The following is a 19776-nucleotide window of genomic DNA, read 5'->3' on the forward strand; positions in this document are numbered from 1 at the left end:
AAGAAGTACACATTTACACATACATATTGTGGTAATCTTGTAATATATGTAAAGTTTGATATATGGATAAAAGCTGTATTGAAGTGGGGCATTTTGGATGCTGATTCTTGTTCATGTAAAGGTGACATTTGCAAATAGCTGTTTTTTTAAGTTGGTAAAATAGTGCCTTGCAGCGCTTTCTGCACTAGTTTGGGGTCCTTTAGGCCCACTATGTAAATTCCTGGCAGGTCTGGGTGTCTATTATATAACTTGTTACCCTGTAGAAACATTGTACTACTGTGCTTAGCTTTCCTAATAGCTGGCCTGCTCACCTTCTTGGCCCCGCCTCCTCTTCCTGATCCTTGTGAAGGGTATATAGATAGCATCACAGGATAGTGATATTGCTCAATTGAAGATAGCAGAGCGAGTGCACACCAATGCCTTATAACTTTCCTACACACTATATATCAGCGGTGCAACATCCGGAAGAAAATAGCTTAATATTATAGTCTCAAACAAAAGAAAAAAGTATCCAGGAGCAACTCGCCATAGACATCTTCAATAAAAGTATCAAAAACTTTAATGAGATTCTTCCAATAAAAAGCTTCAGTAGTAAAAGACATCAATCAGCAATACTTATCATTTGAAGGTAGTACAGGTGGTGCGGAGGCTGGTCGACGATCGTTTCGCCCCTCTCTGAGAGCTTTCTCGAGACCGTATGACGGCGAAGCGTCACAGGATAGTGATATAGCGGCCCGTGTGAAGGGTATATAGATAGCGTCACAGGATAGTGATATAGCGGCCCATGTGAAGGGTGTATAGATAGCGTCACAGGATAGTGATATAGCGGCCCATGTGAAGGGTGTATAGATAGCGTCACAGGATAGTGATATAGCGGTCCATGTAAAGGGTGTATAGATAGCATGACAGGATAGTGATATAGCGGCCCATGTGAAGGGTGTATAGATAGTGTCACAGGATAGTGATATAGCGGCCCATGTAAAGGGTGTATAGATAGCATGACAGGATAGTGATATAGCGGCCCATGTGAAGGGTGTATAGATAGTGTCACAGGATAGTGATATAGCGGCCCATGTGAAGGGTGTATAGATAGTGTCACAGGATAGTGATATAGCGGCCCATGTGAAGGGTGTATAGATAGTGTCACAGGATAGTGATATAGCGGCCCATGTGAAGGGTGTATAGATAGTGTCACAGGATAGGGAAATAGCGGCCCATGTGAAGGGTGTATAGATAACATCACAGGATAGGGATATAGCGTCACAGGATAGTGATATAGCGGCCCATGTGAAGGGTGTATAGATAGTGTCACAGGATAGTGATATAGCGGCCCATGTAAAGGGTGTATAGATAGCATGACAGGATAGTGATATAGCGGCCCATGTGAAGGGTGTATAGATAGCGTCACAGGATAGTGATATAGCGGCCCATGTGAAGGGTGTATAGATAGCGTCACAGGATAGTGATATAGCGGCCCATGTGAAGGGTATATAGATAGTGTCACAGGATAGTGATATAGCGGCCCATGTGAACGGTGTATAGATAGTGTCACAGGATAGTGATATAGCGGCCCATGTGAAGGGTGTATAGATAGTGTCACAGGATAGTAATATAGCGGCCCATGTAAAGGGTGTATAGATAGTGTCACAGAATAGGGATATAGCGGCCCATGTGAAGGGTGTATAGATAACATCACAGGATAGGGATATAGCCAGGGATGCTCGGATGTGCCTTATCCACGAATTCGGAAATCCGCGTGGTTGCAAAAAAAAACCCGCATTCGGCCCCGCCGCATGCGGATTTTCGTCCGCGTCCACGCAACCACGCGGATTTTTTTCCCGTGAATGGCGTAATCACGCGCGGATTCACGCCCGGAGGCGGATTTTCTTTTAACGTTAATAACAAAGTCCCCATACATGCTACAGTCCCCCAAATAGCATGGATTATCGAGGTGATAAGGGGCAACATAACTTCAACCTAAAAAATTCCCCCCAAAAAAATTTTTCTAGAGAAAATGGATGTTAAAGTGAAATCATCACTTTAAATGGGGCTATTAATTGGTAATAAGTGGTTTTAAAAAGGGATATACGCGTTAAGCAGTCAAAGAGGTGAAGGCGAGTTCCAATGGCACTTGGCGGCGAAGGTACCGCTGAAGGAGGATGAGTGGCTGACGGCAAAAAGGCTCCAGAGAGGTTTTTTTTTTTTTTTGCAGCAATTAGCAATGACATCGCAGCAGAGTTGTCAGTGGACACGGGCAGTGTGAACGCAGAGTGCAGTGGTGGTAGCGACTGAGTCAGGAGAAGGACTATGCGGGCGGTCAGTTCAGCAGCACAGAAGGACCACGGCAACATACTGGTGGTAGTAGTAGCAGCACAGCGTCATAGTGCTGGCCAAAAAATTAAATGCACCCGGCGACCCGGGCAGTGTGAACGCAGAGTGTAGTAGCGACTGAGTCAGGAGGACAAAGCGGGCGGTCAGTTCAGCAGCTCAGAAGGAGGACCATGGCAACTTACTGGTAGTAGTACCATAACACCAAAAAATTAACCAAGGTAGGCACTAGGCAGGTAGTAACTGTCTTTATAAAGGCAGGCATAGTTAACAACAGCACATGCAGCAGCCATTTCATGTCCCCCTGTGTCCGACAATAGGGGCCAGGAACTCACCTTCCACCCAAGCCTGGTTGATTTTCAGGAGGGTGAGTTTGTCCACAGAGGCGTGGGAGAGCCGAGAGCGCTTCTCTGTGACCACGCCACCGGCCGCACTAAAGCATCTCTCTGAGAGGACACTGGAAGGAGGGCAGGATAGGAGTTCCAGGGCGTACTGGGAAAGCTCGCTCCAGATGTCCAGTCTCTTGACCCAGTACTCCAAGGGGTCCACGGGGCTGTCGGTGTATGGATGACCCGCTGGATGACCCCATATAGTCAGACACCATGGTGGTCAGTCGTTGCTTGTGCTGGTTGGTGGTGGATGCTGTGGCGGGCACCTCTGTTCTGGGCTGCTGCACTGCATACAGGCTCTTGCTTAGGCTCTTCAGGTCTCCGGGGCGCCAGTTGCTGCTGCTGCTGCTGGTGGTTGTTGTTGTGCTGTTAGTGGCAATGGCAGGCACCTCTTGCTGGCTTGGCAGAGCAGTTACAGTGGGGGTGGAAGGCTGGGGGAATGCTTCCAGTAGTCTGCGCACAAGGGCCTCCTTCAACTCCCTTGTGCGTTGCTCGGTGGTGGATGGCGTCATTAAGTCTCCCAGCTTCCCCTTCAGACGGGGATCAAGCATCAAGGTAATCCAGATGTCCTCCCTTGAACGCATCTGGATCACCCGGGGGTCCCTGCGAAGGCAGCGCAACATGTGCACAGCCATGGGAAACAAGTGAGCCCTGCCAGCAAGATCTTCGTCGTCCTCGCCATTGTCCCATAACGCATGCCTGTCCTCTTCCTGTGCCGTGTCGTTGTCCTCCTCAAACCGCCATCCACGTACAACGCCTGCTGCACTCTGCTCCTCCTCCTCATTCAGGTTAGGGACCTCCAACTCTTCCACTACCTGCTGTGAGCCCTCCTCTGAGCTGGACTGTGCTGCCATCTGCTCCTGTTCTTCCAACTGCCTCAGGGCTTCATCCCCACGCTCAATTAAATTGTCCATTGCCTGCTCCAGTAGACAAACCAAGGGCACCCACTGGCACACAGAGGCCCGCTCCTCACTGACCATCTTGGTTGCCTCCAGGAAGGGACTCAGCACCAGGCATACTTGCTGCATCAGTGTCCACTGAGTGGCAGTAATCATGGGGACTTGCTGGTTGCTGGGGACACTTGGGTCTAGCATGTAGGCCCTAAGAGCCAGCCTGTGCTGACACAGCCGCTCCAACATGGCCAGAGTCGAATTCCAGCGAACTGGCATGTCGATGATCAGCCGGTGTTGTGGCCTTCCATACTGCTGCTGTAAGGTGGACAAGAGTGCAGAGGCAGTGGCTGACAGGCGGAAAAAGCGTACCACCGCCCGAGCATCCTGCAGCAGCTCGCTCATCCCCTGGTAGGTGCGCAAGAAGCGCTGCACCACAAGATTGAGCACGTGGGCCAAGCAGGGGATGTGCTGGAGGTTTCCCTGCTGCACTGCTGCCACCAGGTTGGCCCCGTTATCGGCTGCCACATACCCCACTTCCAGGCCTCTGGGGGTCAGCCACCTCCGCTCCTGCTTCCTGAGGGCGGCCAGGACGTTGGTGGCAGTAAGCCTCTCCTTCCCCAGGGTCACCAATGTTAAAAGGGCTTGGCAGTGCCGAGGCTTGGCGCTGCTGCTGTCGAGGCGGGCTTGCTTTCCGGGTGCTGAGGGAATGTCGTGACAGGACCCTTCTGCATCCCCCCTGATCCCGCGTGGTGGCACCACTAGCTGGGCTGATGCGCTCTTGTCCTCCCTCCCTTCCATCAGTGTCACCCAGTGGGCCGTAAAGGACAGGTAGCGACCTGTCCCAAATCTGCTACTCCACGAGTCCATGGTCACGTGGACCCGCTTGCCCACAGAGTAGTCCAGGGAACGGGCCACGTTTTCCACCGCAAACTTGTGGAGTGCTGGGATCGCGCTCCTGCTGAAATAGTGGCGACTGGGGACTTGCCACTCGGGGATGCCAAATTGGAGCAGCGTCCGCATGGCGCTCCCCTCCTGCACCAGGGAGTAGGGAAGCAGCTGTGATGCCATGGCCCGGGCCAGCAAGCCATTTAGTTTGCGGATCCGCCTGTGGCTTGGAGGCAGAGGCTTGGTCAGACCCTGAAAGGTGTTGCTCAGCAGGGTCTGACGACGCTGGGATGCAGGGGAGACAGAGGAGAGAGACGAACACTGGCTGCCAGCCTCAATGTCTGTGTCCTGAGCAGCCGAGGTGGAAGAGCGCTTGCGTGCTACTACTGCTGCTGCTGTGGGGGATTCACGACCCTGAGGGAGGGAGGATGCTGCTGCGCTGGTGGGCCTTCTGCTCTCAGGAACCACTGCCAGCAGTGCCTGCTTCCTCTTAAAGTCCGCATACTCGCGGCAGTGGCGGCTTCTCAGGTGGCCCTGGAGGGATGAGGTACCCATCTTGCTCAGACTTTTCCCACGGCTCAATCTTTTGCTGCATAACCTGCACACCGCATACCTTTTGTCATCAGTACATTCCTCAAAGCAATCCCACACTGGTGACTTTAATTTACTGCGGCCCCCACTAGCAGAGGGTGCAGCGGAGCAATGTGTGGTAGTAGTTGCCGGGGGTTGCATGGTGGTGGTGCCGGCTGAAGCAGTGTCCTGTCTACTTCCTCCACGCCCACTGCTGCCGATGCCCCTGCCCCTGCCTGACATATGGCGATATCCTTGCCTAGGCCGAGGTGACTCGTCATCCTGCTCTGACCATTCTTCCACGGACTCAGCAGGCTGCACATAGTTAGGGTCCACAACGTCGTCATCATCAGCAGCATCATCATAATCCAGCTCTTCCTCTGACTCCCCCGCCTCCTCTTCTGTCCCTACATCCCCAGACACAGACCCCTCTTCTTCATCACCAGAACTCAACAACGCTTGTGATTGTGGCCCGATCTCAATCTCTGCCACATCAGTCCCCAGTAAGTCCTGAGCTTCTTGCATCAGCAGGTTCCCAGATGCCGGACTGAGGGACAGAACGCTGTCATCCTGGGAGGGCTGCTGACCAGTGGGTGCTGGGGTGGATGTCACAACAAGCGTGGGATGTTGGCTGCTGCTGCTACTGCTTGGAGTGGTGCTCACAGTAGAGGTCTGGGAGGAAGTCATGATGTCCATGAGTACGTCAGGTTCCATTTGCTCAACCACCACACGGGGACCAGAAACTTTAAAATATTTGGACAATGGCGTCCGCTGACTCGGCCCAGGCTTTGCTGCCCCCTTTTCTGCTGCATCACGACCACGTACAGCTGGGCGTCCTCTCCCTGGACGTGGAGCAGTCCCAGAAGTGGCTGAGGCAATTGAACTCCCTTTCCTCTCACCCCGCGAAACCCTGCCAGACATGTTGCTAGTAATGAATCACTGGATGCAGTGGGCACAGTACAAGGTCACTGAAGGATGCAGTGGGCACAGTACAAGGTCACTGAAGGATGCAGTGGCCACAGTACAAGGTCACTGAAGGATGCAGTGGGCACAGCAGTGGGCACTGGATATACAACTAGGTCACTGAAGGATGCAGTGGCCACAGTACAAGGTCACTTAAGGATGCAGTGGGCACAGCAGTGGGCACTGGATATACAACTAGGTCACTGAAGGATGCAGTGGGCACAGTACAAGGTCACTGAAGGATGCAGTGGCCACAGTACAAGGTCACTGAAGGATGCAGTGGGCACAGCAGTGGGCACTGGATATACAACTAGGTCACTGAAGGATGCAGTGGGCACAGTACAAGGTCACTGAAGGATGCAGTGGCCACAGTACAAGGTCACTGAAGGATGCAGTGGGCACAGCAGTGGGCACTGGATATACAACTAGGTCACTGAAGGATGCAGTGGGCACAGTGCAAGGTCACTGAAGGATGCAGTGGGCACAGTACAAGGTCACTGAAGGATGCAGTGGGGACAGTACAAGGTCACTGAAGGATGCAGTGGGCACAGCAGTGGGCACTGGATATACAACTAGGTCACTGAAGGATGCAGTGGCCACAGTACAAGGTCACTGAAGGATGCAGTGGGCACAGCAGTGGCCACTGGATATACAACTAGGTCACTGAAGGATGCAGTGGCCACAGTACAAGGTCACTGAAGGATGCAGTGGGCACAGCAGTGGGCACTGGATATACAACTAGGTCACTGAAGGATGCAGTGGGCACACAAGGATGTCACACTGTGTAATGAGATGCTCATATGCCAGCGAGCGAGCGAGCAGTGGGCACTGGGCACGGCACAAGGTCACTGACAGAATGAATGAACAGCGCTGGCAGAGAGTGGCGGCGCCGGCGGTGTGACTGGCTGCCTGCAAATAGTACAAGTGTATAACTGTCACTGGAATATACAAGTGAACACTGCAGCTGCACTAACCTGCCTGCCTGCACTCTACACACAGATAATCCCCACTCCCACTACACTGCAGCACTGAACCTGCCTGCACAGCACTACACACAGTTAAATAATCACTAGACTCCCACACTCCCACTACACTACACTGACTACAACTAACTACAGCAATCACTCACTGACTAGCTAACTGTGTACAGTATAAGAGCAGTGTTAGCAAAAAAAACGCTTTGTTTTTAACACAATAAATGCACTTGCTCAAACAACAATGGCCTGGAGATAATCCTCTCAGCACCACAGTCTAGCAAGGACAGAGCTTTTCCATCATGGCCGCCACTTTATATTTAGGAGGGGAGGGCATAGCTCCCCTCCTGTGATTGGTTGCTAGGGCCTGGCTGGGGCACTCTGATTGGCCTGCAATGTGTCACTTCCGCATAGTTTGACGCATTTCCGCAAACCACGACTTCAGCACCGGGTTTCACGAGCGTGAATGCGGATTTCTGTCCGCATTCACGCGAAGCCGAAGTAGATTTTCGTGGTTGAAAATCTATTCACGGATTTTCGTGTCCGAGGCGGAATGCGTCAAAATGGTCGTGAATCCACGCGTAAGCGTGATCACGACCTGGCGGTGAGCACCACTAGATATAGCGTCACAGGATAGTGATATAGCGGCCCATGTGAAGGGTGTATAGATAGCGTCACAGGATAGTGATATAGCGGCCCATGTGAAGGGTGTATAGATAGTGTCACAGGATAGTGATATAGCGGCCCTGTGAAGGGTGTATAGATGGTGTCACAGGATAGTGATATAGCGGCCCATCCACTCCTATAGAGGTAATCAGGTGACCTTGTCTCCATAGGCTGCAGCTGCTGTTGGATGAGGGGGTGCAGGACACAGAGGATAAAGCCACAGCCGTCATTATCAGCTCCACAGCTTATCGGATGTTGCTGGGACCAGGATTGAGATGCTGGACAGCCTGCAAAACAGAAGCAATCCACCAGCTGACAACTACTGACCACAAGACATCCCTGGATTGGGCTCTGCAGAATTGTAGCTGTCTTGGAGTCTGCTCGATTTTTTTATATAATAAAGATGATGGAATTTTAGCATTCATTGTACTTTTTTTTAGAACAATAAAGTATTTGGCACTAAGCACACTAGGCTCAAGCCTAGAGGTGGCAGATTGCAGAGAGTATGTATTGAGCTTAACTGAGGAGAGCTTCTGCAAGGTAGATATGTCTCTGGTTGTTTTCCCCAGTGCATGAGAACAAGCAATGTGATATCCATCTGTTTTCTCTGTGCTCGGATAATGACAGCTGATCTGCTCTATATGGTCCCATTTTCCACTAGCTGCTTTTATATTTCGGAAAAAAATACATTCTCATTCGCATGAAAGAAAGTCGCAGCAATATGGTTGCACTCAGAAACGTAACTAGGTCCCACCGGGCCCCCCTGCAGAAACTCTGAGCGGGTCTCCCCCCAGGGGCCCGCTTGGGGCCGTTGGGGGGGGGGGGCTGGAGGGGTTGCAGCATGAGGGGAAAGCCATGCTGCACTTCGGTGGGGAGTGAGGATGGTCCCCCCCTCACCTCAGGCTCTCCCCTCTGCACTCCCCTCCAGCATCAATACGATTGTGCGTGCAGCGGCGGGCAGATACATACATTCCTCTCTCTCTAACCTCTGACGCGACTTCCTGTATAAACAGGAAGTTGCATCAGACACTAGAGGGAGAAACGTCCACGCTGGAACGCACAGAACGTATGTATCTGCCGCTGCCTGCCGCTGCATACACAATTGTATTGATGCTGGAGGGGAGCGCAGAGGGGAGAGCCCGAGGTGAGAGAGGGGGGGACCGTCCCCCCTCCCCACCGAAGTGCAGCATGGCTTTCCCCTCACGCTGCGACCCCTCCAGCCTCCCAAAACGGCCCCGAGTGGGCCCCAGGGGCCCCCCGCAGGGGCAGGGGCTGCAGGCCCTATTGTTACGCCAGTGGTTGTACTCCTTTTAACTGTGATTTTTTAAAATCAATGAGAATTCGTTTTTTTTTCCCAACATACAAATGTTGCATAAACACAATGGGGAAATGCAGCTAGTGGAAATAGGGCCTAGGGCTAGGAGCACACGTGTCTGTTATTGTGTGCATTTTCTGCACAGGAATACTGAGAACCAATGTTAATCAGTTTGCTAGTGCATACGTGAATGTAATTATTCTGTGCATAAATAATAAAATTACAGCAGTGAAGCACTGTGTGCACTTTCTCTATCAATTGCATTAGCTTCCTTGAAAAACCATGCCCATTTTCCCACATACAGACACATGCTGTGCAGAAAACAGATGCAGAAATACACATAGAAAACAGACAACTGTGTTCCCTGCCTAAAGCATACCTCCCAACATTTTGATTTTGAAAAACTGGACATTTAGGCCATGCCCCTGGCCACACCCCCAACACCCTAGTCACGCCCACCCCACAAAAAAAGTTTTTTTTTCCCAATTATTAGTTACTCCCAAAGGGGAGGCGCTGAGAGGGTGCCAGTGGGTGGGGGGGAGGATGGTGAGGGTGCCAGTGGGTGGGGGGGAGGAGGGTGAGGGTGGCTGTGGACGGGCAGAGAGAGATCGAGGCACCAGCCCGGTATGCGGCATGGATAGCCGCCGCCCGCCGCCATTACACTTCTCCCTCCCTCCCTCCTAATATGCCCCCAGTGTCCCCTTCTCCCCCGCAGAGTAAAATGGGCAGCGGTCGGAGCGGGCAGTAAGTCTTATCACTGCCTCTCCGCTGCGTATGGGGATCTCCTCTGATCTTCCTGCTTCCTGTGACATCACAGGAAGCAGGAAGATCAGAGGAGATCCCCGTACGCAGCGGAGAGGCAGTGATAAGACTTACTGCCCGCTCCACTGCCCATTTTACTCTGCGGGGGAGAAGGGGACACTGGGGGCATATTAGGAGGGAGGGAGAAGTGTAATGGCGGCGGGCGGCGGCCATCCATGCCACATACCGGGCTGGTGCCTCGATCGGTTTTTTTTTCCCACTCACTCCCCAGCGGCCGGGACCAGGGGGGGGGGGCAGCGTGGGACAGCGGGATGGCCCCCCAAAATCGGGACCGTCCCGCCGAAATCGGGCGGTTGGGGCCCCTGCTAAAGGTAGAGATGTCCCAAACGGTTCGCCTAGCGAATAGTTCATGGCGAGCAAGGAGTGTTCGCATTCACATTGGCAGGCGAACACTTGGCGTGTTCAACCCGCCCCCTATACATTAGAATTGAGCCAAAAATTGACCCCTCACCCCAGTGCAGCAGACACATGGCAGCCAATCAGCTGTCCCTCCCACCTGCCCCCCCCCCTACCTATCATAATGCCAGCACATCACTGCTACCATATTGTCCTGAACAGCTAAGCCCTTCTTTGGGCTAGTACAATGTTTTTCTTGCTATTGTATTGCTGTTCTGTGTCCAGTGCATAAATTAGCTGTTGGAGACAGGTCTGCTGGTCCTGGTAGTGCATAACCCAATAATCCTTCACCACCACTACTGGCATCTAGTATCCACCACTGCCCCTGTCTTTTGGTCACTTAACTGTCATTGAAAGACCTCAGCCCAACCATAGGGACTGGAAAACCGCAATCACATGCACTCTCACGATTGTGAGCACAAGCACGAGAAGACTAACATTTATGTCCTAGAGGTGTCAACTAGAAAAAACAATTATTTGCTCACCTGACGTTATCACTATAGCTCTTTGCAGTCATTTGCTGTGCGTTAAAAATGCGGCATTTCGTCTGTCAGTGTGAACCGGGCCTAACCCTTACACTACCTTAGTGCCGTGTACGCACGCCGGATGTTTTAAAGCACTTAATTCCACAAATTTAGGAATGTACTGGGATTTCTGCCCTTTAGGGATTAAAACACCACTCTGGATTAATTACGTAATTTTTGGTGGGACTTTTGCCATGGATCCCCCTCCAACATGCCACGGTCCAGGTTTTAGACCCCTTGAAACAACTTTTCCATGACTTGTGTGGCCAGAAACAGTCCCTATAGGTTTTAAAATTCACTTGCCCATTGAAGTCTATGGCTATTCGCCGGCTCACAAATGTTTGCAGAAGTTTGCGTTCGAAGTTCACGAACCGAAAATTGTGATGTTCGGGCCATCAGTAAGTACAAAGGGTGGCCACTGGCCAATAATGATACAATTTGCTGAATGATCGTTTAGGAATGATTATTTGTATGAGCGTTAGGAAATGATTGTTTAGGACCACTGATGGACAAAAATCTCCTAACCCATCCAATCAGATTAATAAAATTGATTAGGAAATTGGATTGAATCTGATCTGACTGGTTATGAGATTTTTTTCCAGGGTGGCCACTAACGATACAACTTGGCAAATGATAGTTTATGAATCAAAACCAGACAAACTCAGTGTGTGCTCCTCCACTATATGCCCTAATGGCTGTACAGTTGTTCCGCTTATTTGTCCTGGGTCGCTCCTGTCTTTTAAGTGCGTGTGTCAGTTTAAGTATAAAATATGGGGAGTAATAACAGGGCGCTCTACAGATACAGAAGAATCATTAAACAATGTCTCTTAATACATAAACATTTCCAAAGTCCATATAAAATTCCTTCCAGAGTCCTTGGGTGTAAGGAACTTCTCCCAATCTTCCTGTGGTAAATGGTTACACTATACACTCACCAGATATTTGGGCTGCCCTTCTCAGGATCAGCAAACAGTGCTTCTGGCTCAGCCAGTATAGAGGATCTTTTCAATGTGGACTCCAAACATAAAAAACAGAAAGTCACTGCAATAGTGTGATACTGTATGACTGGGACATAAATAACTTCACCAGTGCTCTCAGTTGTTACAATGACACCCAGTGCTCCTTCACCATATACTCAATAAAGCCTCTCACCACAGGTCATGGCTGACCCAGCACAGACCAGCAAGTAACGCTCTGCAGATACCATCAGCGTGTTCCTCCAACAGCGAAATTCCTAAGACTCAAACACGGCCAACATTGTGTAAAACCACATTTATTTACAAAGTTAAAAGGTAGTGCACTTACAAAGTTTCAGAAAGTCAATGCGCATATCAGTTTTTCCTTGAGCTCATTCAGCGTCCCTCACTCTTTAGGCTCTGCCCATCTGATAGTTTATGATATCTGATAGTTTATGAATGATTATTCGTATGAACGATCGGAACTGATCATTTGGGACTAATAATGGACAAATATCTCCTAACCAATGCGATTAATGAAATCGATCCAATTTTCTGATCGATTTTATTAATCTGATCGGATTGGTTAGGGGATTTTTGTCCATTAGTGGTCCCAAATGATAATTTCTGATCGTTCATACGAAGAATCATTTGTAAATGATTGTTTAACAAATTGTACCGTTAGTGGCCACCATAATAGTAATAAAATAAAATTGAGTGAGTGACAGAAATGACTGACTAGTGAAACTAGTAATAACTTTTCTGCTCACAAATAACGGATGGAGTGACACACAAACTGGCTACTAAAAGCGAGTGACAGTGTCTGTGACTGACGATAAACACTAGAACTACACTAATATATATACAGTATATATACTGTATATATATATATATATATATATATATATATATATATATATATATATATATAGCACGAGGAGTCTGTCTGACACTGTACAGAATAAAACAAGTAATGTGTCACTATAATCCCTAGTGCTGGGTACACACGATGCAATTTCCCGCCCGATTGACAGGTGATCTGACGGGAAGTTGCAATGTGTGTACATGTCCAAAGTGCACCCAATCAATAAAGCGTTCAATTTTACCAATGCTAAGGTGCGCAAAATTGTTCGTTTTATTGATCAGGAGCCAATCGGACACGTCGGAAATAATTGCCCGATTCCCGCCGATCGGGTTGGAAATTGCATCGTGCGTACCCAGCATAACCCTAATCTATCCCGCTACCTAGGCAGAGCAGCTAAAATAACTGAATACACGATCCCTAATCCAATGCCTGGTACACTCCATGCAATTTCCTGTCAGATAGAAGACAGGTCGAATCAATTATTTCCAACAGGTCCAATAGGATTTCTGATCATTTTTCTGATAGATTTTCCAACCACTTCTATAAAAAATTGATCAGAATAACGATTGGAAATCAGATTGGACCTGTCCGAAATAATCGATTCAACCCATCTATCTGATTGGAAATTGCATAGTGTGTACCAGGCATAACTCTCTGACTATGAACTATCAGTCACTACCGTAAAGCACTAACTAATGCTAGGTACACACAATGAGATATTCTGCCAGATTTACTGTCAGATCAATTATTTCCAACATGTCCGATCTGATTTCCGATTGCTTTCTGATCCAATTTCCATAGAAGTGAACAAAAAATTGAATGGAAAATGATAAAAAATCGATCGGAATTCAATTTGGACATGTTGGAAATAATAGATCTGACAGTAATTTAGTATTTCCGACTGTTTCCGACTGTTTTCCGATTGATTCTCAATAGCAGTGAATGGAAAAATCAGATTGGACATGTTGGAAATAATCTATCTGACAGCAAATACCGTTTGTGGTAATTCTTCACTTGCCCTATTAGCTCCAGCACGTCATAGTGAATTGTGTCCTGTATTTCCCTGCACTCCAGCAGAACACTTGTTCTCTGCACAAAAAAGCAGACCAGTAGCTCACAGGAAGTGTGGGGTGAGCTGTAGCTGGGCCAAAGCTCTATTAAGCAAGAGCTCCCCCAGAAGAATGCTGAGTGCTCCCCCCACCCATTTTTTCCCTTTTATATCCCCTTTTTTTGGTATAAAAGGAGAGCGAGAGAATGAATAATATTAATATTATATTAAGTGAATTAGTCAGTTGAACTTTGATTCTAGGAACATATTTGCAGTGATGCTACTGGTTCTGTTTCCTTTTGCAGGTATAACCTGTTGTTTAGGTAGACGGCAGAATATTGCTATGTGGCGGAGTCATCTGCCTCATTGTGTAATGGCACAATAGGAGACTGAGCGGCAAATACAGCTGATAAAGTTATGGTCTGTATATATTATCTACTCCCCTGAGCTTGGGGAACACACACATAGCAAGGACTCAGAATCCCTCCTCCTCCCTCCAGTCCTATAAGGGCACCCCATCCTGCTTCAGTTTTATTGTGGGCAACGTCACTCTATTGTTGCGGGTGGACACATTATGGGGTAATGGCATGTGTGGTTTAAGTGTTTGGGTAACTGATGGTAAATGATGATATACTAGGGTCTACTGACCTCAGTATAGGGTGATAATATTTTATTAAGGGTTATTGTTACTGTTGGTTAATTCATTATATTTAAAGGGACACTATCAAAGAAAGCAGTTTTGTGGCAACATAGGTAACCGATGTAAAAGCAATACAAATAAAGGACTCTGCATATACTTTTGATGTGCAGTGCCTTTTATTTCTTAGCTACCTGTAAGTCAGTGTTCTGTGAAGACACTGATGGCGTTGGGACAGATGAATAGTCCACCTTTGTAGGCGATGCCCCTGATTTAAAAACTGATCAGTATGGTCTATATCCTGGTTCCCCCCCCCCCCACCCCCAACACCCAGAGGCTGGATTTTGACTACTATCTGCCTGCCGCCTGCACTGACCTCTGCCTAGATTTTCACTTCTCTCTGCCTGCCGCCTGCACCGACCTCTGCCTGGATTTCAACTACTCTCTGCCTGCCGCTTAAGACTGATAGCAAAGGGGAAAAAGTCAGAAAAGAATCACGCTTGTGATGTCGCCCTCTGTGCCATTCCCTGTTTCAAAATATACCTCACGCAGGAGGTGTACTAGGTATATATGTACATACTGTATAGTCTGGTGCAGGGGCATTGCTAGGTTCCTGGGAGATCCGAGGCACCCCTGGGCACTAAGAGGGAATGAATGTGCATCACGCGGGCAGTGAAAAATGGGCGTGGTCTTGTCACGGGAAAGTGGGGGTGGTTATAGGTGGGGCCAAATGTACATGAGCATAGCAGAGGTGTAACTTAAATATATTCAATAGGCAGTATTTCACATGAATAAGCCCCTCACCTGGCTTCTGTCTTGTCTCTGGTTGTCTTTGGCTGGCCTGTGTGCTTTACTCGGCTGGAGATTATGCTGGGATTGCTGGTGGTGATGCTGGGCTGCCTGGCTGGATGCTATGCTATGCTGTGCTGGCCTGGCTGGTGGTGTGATGCTGTGCCAGCCTGGGTGGTGGAGATGCTGTCCTGGCCTGGCTGGCAGTGGTGCTGTGCCTCCTGCTCTGTCTTCCCCAGTCACAGCGATCTGAGGTCTGCTAGCGGGAGCTGGCACACTGAGGGGGGGGGGAGGGAGACTCACGGGGGTTCGTGGGTGGTGCCCCGGATCATGGCCGGATTTCAGGCAAGGCTGCATAAGCCATGGCCTAGGGCACCAGGAAAGCAAGGGGCGGGCTGTGGGCAGCAGGAAGGCAGTAGCAGTTAGCGTGTCAAACATTCATCTTGCTACACAGAGTTTGCACATAGCATTGTACAGCTACAAACAGCTGGATCTGGCACTCGGGGGATGAAGAGGCAGCAAATGGGCACTTACAGTGATCTCTGAGCTGCCTGTCACTCACCAAATGTGCCGCTCGCCAAGGAGCTTACAGTCTAATCCCTATCATTACTAATCACTAACTGCCCTCAGAGGAGCCTACAATCCCTGCCATGCTGGGGGAGGGGGGGGGGGGGTATAGAATGCTGTCGCTCTTGGGGCAGCTGCTGATAGTGGGCTTGGGTGGTGCAAAGTACAAATCCGGCCATGCCCCGGATCAAGCCCCCTAGAGACATACGCCTGCCAAGAAAGACTGACTGCATCCGAAGAGAGATGGACAGCAGTACTTATACAATGGGGCACATGAGACATGCATGTGGAAGAGGGGGCAACACAGAGAATGGGAGGGGACTGTTGCACATGGGATGACTCCTGCTGTTTAAAGTTGGGCCACCAGTCATGGAAGCTGGGCTGTAAATGCTAGGGGGGATGGCAGCCCAAGAAAGTTGGTTTGGGGAACAAAAGTACAAATCCGCCCAGGATCAGTTCATTGACTACTGAGGGAGGGAAGTGGGAGGTGGGGGGTGGGGGAGCTGTTATCTCAGAAAACAACAAAGGACAAGGAAATTAGCAAAATGTGGGTGTTGACTTCTGTTTTACTATAAAAATGTACATCTGTAGTATGTATTAAGTATAATAAAGGAAAAATATTTATTTATTGTGCTGCGACAAGTAACAGATTTAATTTTAGCGTACTAGTCAGTTCTAAACATTCTCGCAGCAGAGCAGTATATCAGTAAAGTCTAGTTCTTCCTTCCTGCATTCAGATCATTTTGAGCGTGGAAGTGTTCTTCAGCCCTGAGACATCACCATTAATCATTCGATGTCCCTGCAGCAAGTCAAGTTGTGTCACATCTTAGATAAGACAGCTAATGTAAACACAGTCCTCCAGTGTGAGTTGCAGTTTGAAGGAAGAACTGTAGTCTAGCAGAAAATAATAGACAGGTGCTCCTCTCCATTGTTTTTCAACTGCTTTTGTAAATAGAATATCACACTTTCAGCATGGACACAGGCACACTTTGAAGCACTGGAAAACTTTTCATCGGGGAATAGAAGGTTTGACTTGACTAGCAAAAACTTTGCTCAACGTAATTGATTTCAGCACTTGTCTTGGATGCAGGGCATGCATTTTCCAGTCTGGCAGAGGCGGTGTATGCCTGTGCGATTAACCATTCAATTGCAGCATGTGTTTAGGGATGTGCAGCCTTTCCCCCCACCTTTCCTTAACTTTGTAATTGATTTCAGGTCTACTCTAACTATAGTATTGCAGCTTTCAGCACTGACCTCTAAGTACTATATGATTTTGGAACAAACATACTGTCTATCGAAATAATCCTAAAAATTAAAGTACATTTAAACCATAAACAAATAAATATTGTTTCAGGCTAGTGCTGACAAGTTGGTGCTGCCCTATGTCATTTACTGCTATATGCTCTACTTTATACTGTTTATACTGTATATTTTTCTCTGCTTTATCAGGTTTGAGAAAAGTGACTCCTTTTACCTAGATGAGGGTGGATATTTGGTAATTAACTTATCAAGTGAGGACCAGATAGCACCACAATCCCCCCTCCTTATTTATTTTTGGGGCACATGAAGCTCCTTGTTCTCACCATTGCGAAAGGAAAGATTCCTTACTCCTTCTTACCCAGTCAAGGTACTCACCCTTTCCACAATATTTAAAGGGAACCGAGAGGAGAGGGGTATGGAGGCTGCCATATTTATTTCATTGCTTACAATGAAATAAATATGGCAGCCTGGCAGCCCTGTTGATCTTCTGGCACAAGTAGTGTCTGAATCAAAACCCTTGTACAAGCATATGGCTAATCCAGTATAACCTGAGTCAGCTGAGTCAGAGTACCTGATCTGCTGCATGCTTGTTCAGGGTCTACTGCTAAAATTATTAGATAAACAGGATCAGGAGGACTGCCAGGCAACTGGTATTCTCTCACCTCGGGTTCTTTTTAAAGCCATATGCTTCTGTGCTCCGACTTTGTCATAAACATTAAACTGCATGGTGAATAAAGGGTGTCAGATCCTCGGGGCACTCATGGCGGTGGAACGCCGAGACCCACGCTGAGGCGCAAGCCTCTCGGTCTCGGCAGGCCGCTGACGTCACTGGATCGCATGGCGCTCAGCTCCCATTGGATAGGCATCAGAAGCGCTCTCAGTACGCTGTAAACAATAGCCACGTGTGTGTTTGGCGTGTCAGCTGACCTGCTAACACGCCGCAATGTCATTGGTTACTTTGGATGCTTTTGCTTTCTGATTGGTTAGTCCTTGTATTTAATTCTGGTGAGCGCCCCCAGTTATCGCCGTGAGGGTATGCGCTCACAAACATTTCATTACTGTTGCTGATTCTGCCTTGTATCTTTGACCAAGTTTAACTCTAGCTTGATTCTCTGTTGCCGAGTCTGCTTTGTATCCTGACCATGCTTATTGGATTACCCTTTGCTGACTCTGCTGTGTACCTGGACTTTGCCTGTCTGCTGCCTGGATCGACTTCTGCTTGGATAAGGACTTGAATGAATGCTGCCTGGACCGACACTGGCTACACTGACCACACTACATCTTAGTGCATTAACTGCATCCCATTCTACCTGCTAACACCACCTGACTCTCATCTAGATTGCATCATCTTCCAGGCCTCATGTGACTATAATACCTGTGTATACTGTGCCTTGCATTGTGCCCTAGGTTCTGTTTGGTGGATACTATCTGTCAGTCTGTATGCTACATCTACCTGCAGGGTTATTGTAGTTCTGTGTTAGGTAGGAGTTTGTGCAGGTGTTACGGGCTGGGCTATAGATCAGTCATAAGGTCATAGAGCCTGACCCATAGTCATTGACCAGACTAGCCTGCCAAAGGGCCAATAAGGTGTAGAAGGAAGAAGCTATGTTTTCTAAAAAAAAAAAAAAAAAAAGGAACAAAAGAAAACATCTCTGCATAGTTTACAGGCAAAAGCACCTGAATTTACAGCTTTTAGCGGTGATCACTGCAGCCTCCACCAGAAATGTTGTCATGATATGCAATCACTAATGAATTGTTCATGTGCCCTGGACAGGGAATCTGCGTGGTCTGTTTTGCTAAGTAGATCTGTGGCTTTTCTTTTTAGTAGATTTATGTGATGTTGATATATCAGGCCCATCAGGTGACCTAATTAAAGGTTGTAAAAAAAAAAGAGTTTTTAAATAATATAAATAGTAAATTCTTTATGAAGTATGAGCCTGAAAGACATAAGAATAATGATTGAAATGTTAAAACGTTGCCTAATCCCCTCACAAGAGCAAGAGCTTCCCCCGTTGGCTGGTGAGTATCTGAGGTAGTTGTAGATCACTTGCTAGTGGACACAATGTACATTTCAACCTTCCACAGCTACCTTCTGGGCACCTGGAGCATTAGGTCATCTTTCTTTACCTTGCTACAGTGCTCTAACAGAAGCGCACCTCCTTATACCCCTGTGCAGCACTTGTGGGACATCACTGACAATGGGAGCATTTCAAAGGCTAAATCAGGTAGTATAGTGAGTAAGGCCCCTTACACCCATAATGCAATTTAAGCTGTGTTTTCTGAACCACAATGTGCTGCGATCTGCAAGGACATAGACTGCACTGTCTGATGTCCCAATCTCTGTCTGTGTTGTGTTTCACTGCAGAATCAGTTGCTGGTTGCTGACAAAAATACGGGAAAGCGTTGCAGTTTCCATTCATTGTAATGAATGGAATCGCAATTGCATTGCCCAAAATCGCATCGGAATGGAAGTGCCGTGTGTTGGGTCTGCGCTTCCATTTTCAGGGGGGAGGGGCCTTGCAAGTACCTCATAGCAGTATCATCAACAAAAAGATGCATTGCTACCCCTAAATTATATATATTCATACCATACCAAAATCTTGTACTAAATGATATTGGAGCTAAATAACCATAATGACATCAGACAGCATTGAGCTTGTTGTTATTGTTTTCTGTATACCATTATGACCACAGACAGCACTAAGCTTGTTGTGACTGTTTGCTGGGTAATTATTATGGACACAGACAGCACTAAGCTTGTTGTGACTGTTTTCTGGGTAATCATTATGGACACAGACAGCACTAAGCTTGTTGTGACTGTTTTCTGGGTAATCATTATGGACACAGACAGCACTGAGCTTGTTTTCACTGTTTGCTGGATAACCATTGTGGCCACAGACAGCACTGAGCTTGTTGATACTGTTTTCTG

This window comes from Hyperolius riggenbachi, chromosome 5 (assembly GCF_040937935.1).
Source record: "Hyperolius riggenbachi isolate aHypRig1 chromosome 5, aHypRig1.pri, whole genome shotgun sequence".
NCBI lineage: Eukaryota > Metazoa > Chordata > Amphibia > Anura > Hyperoliidae > Hyperolius > Hyperolius riggenbachi.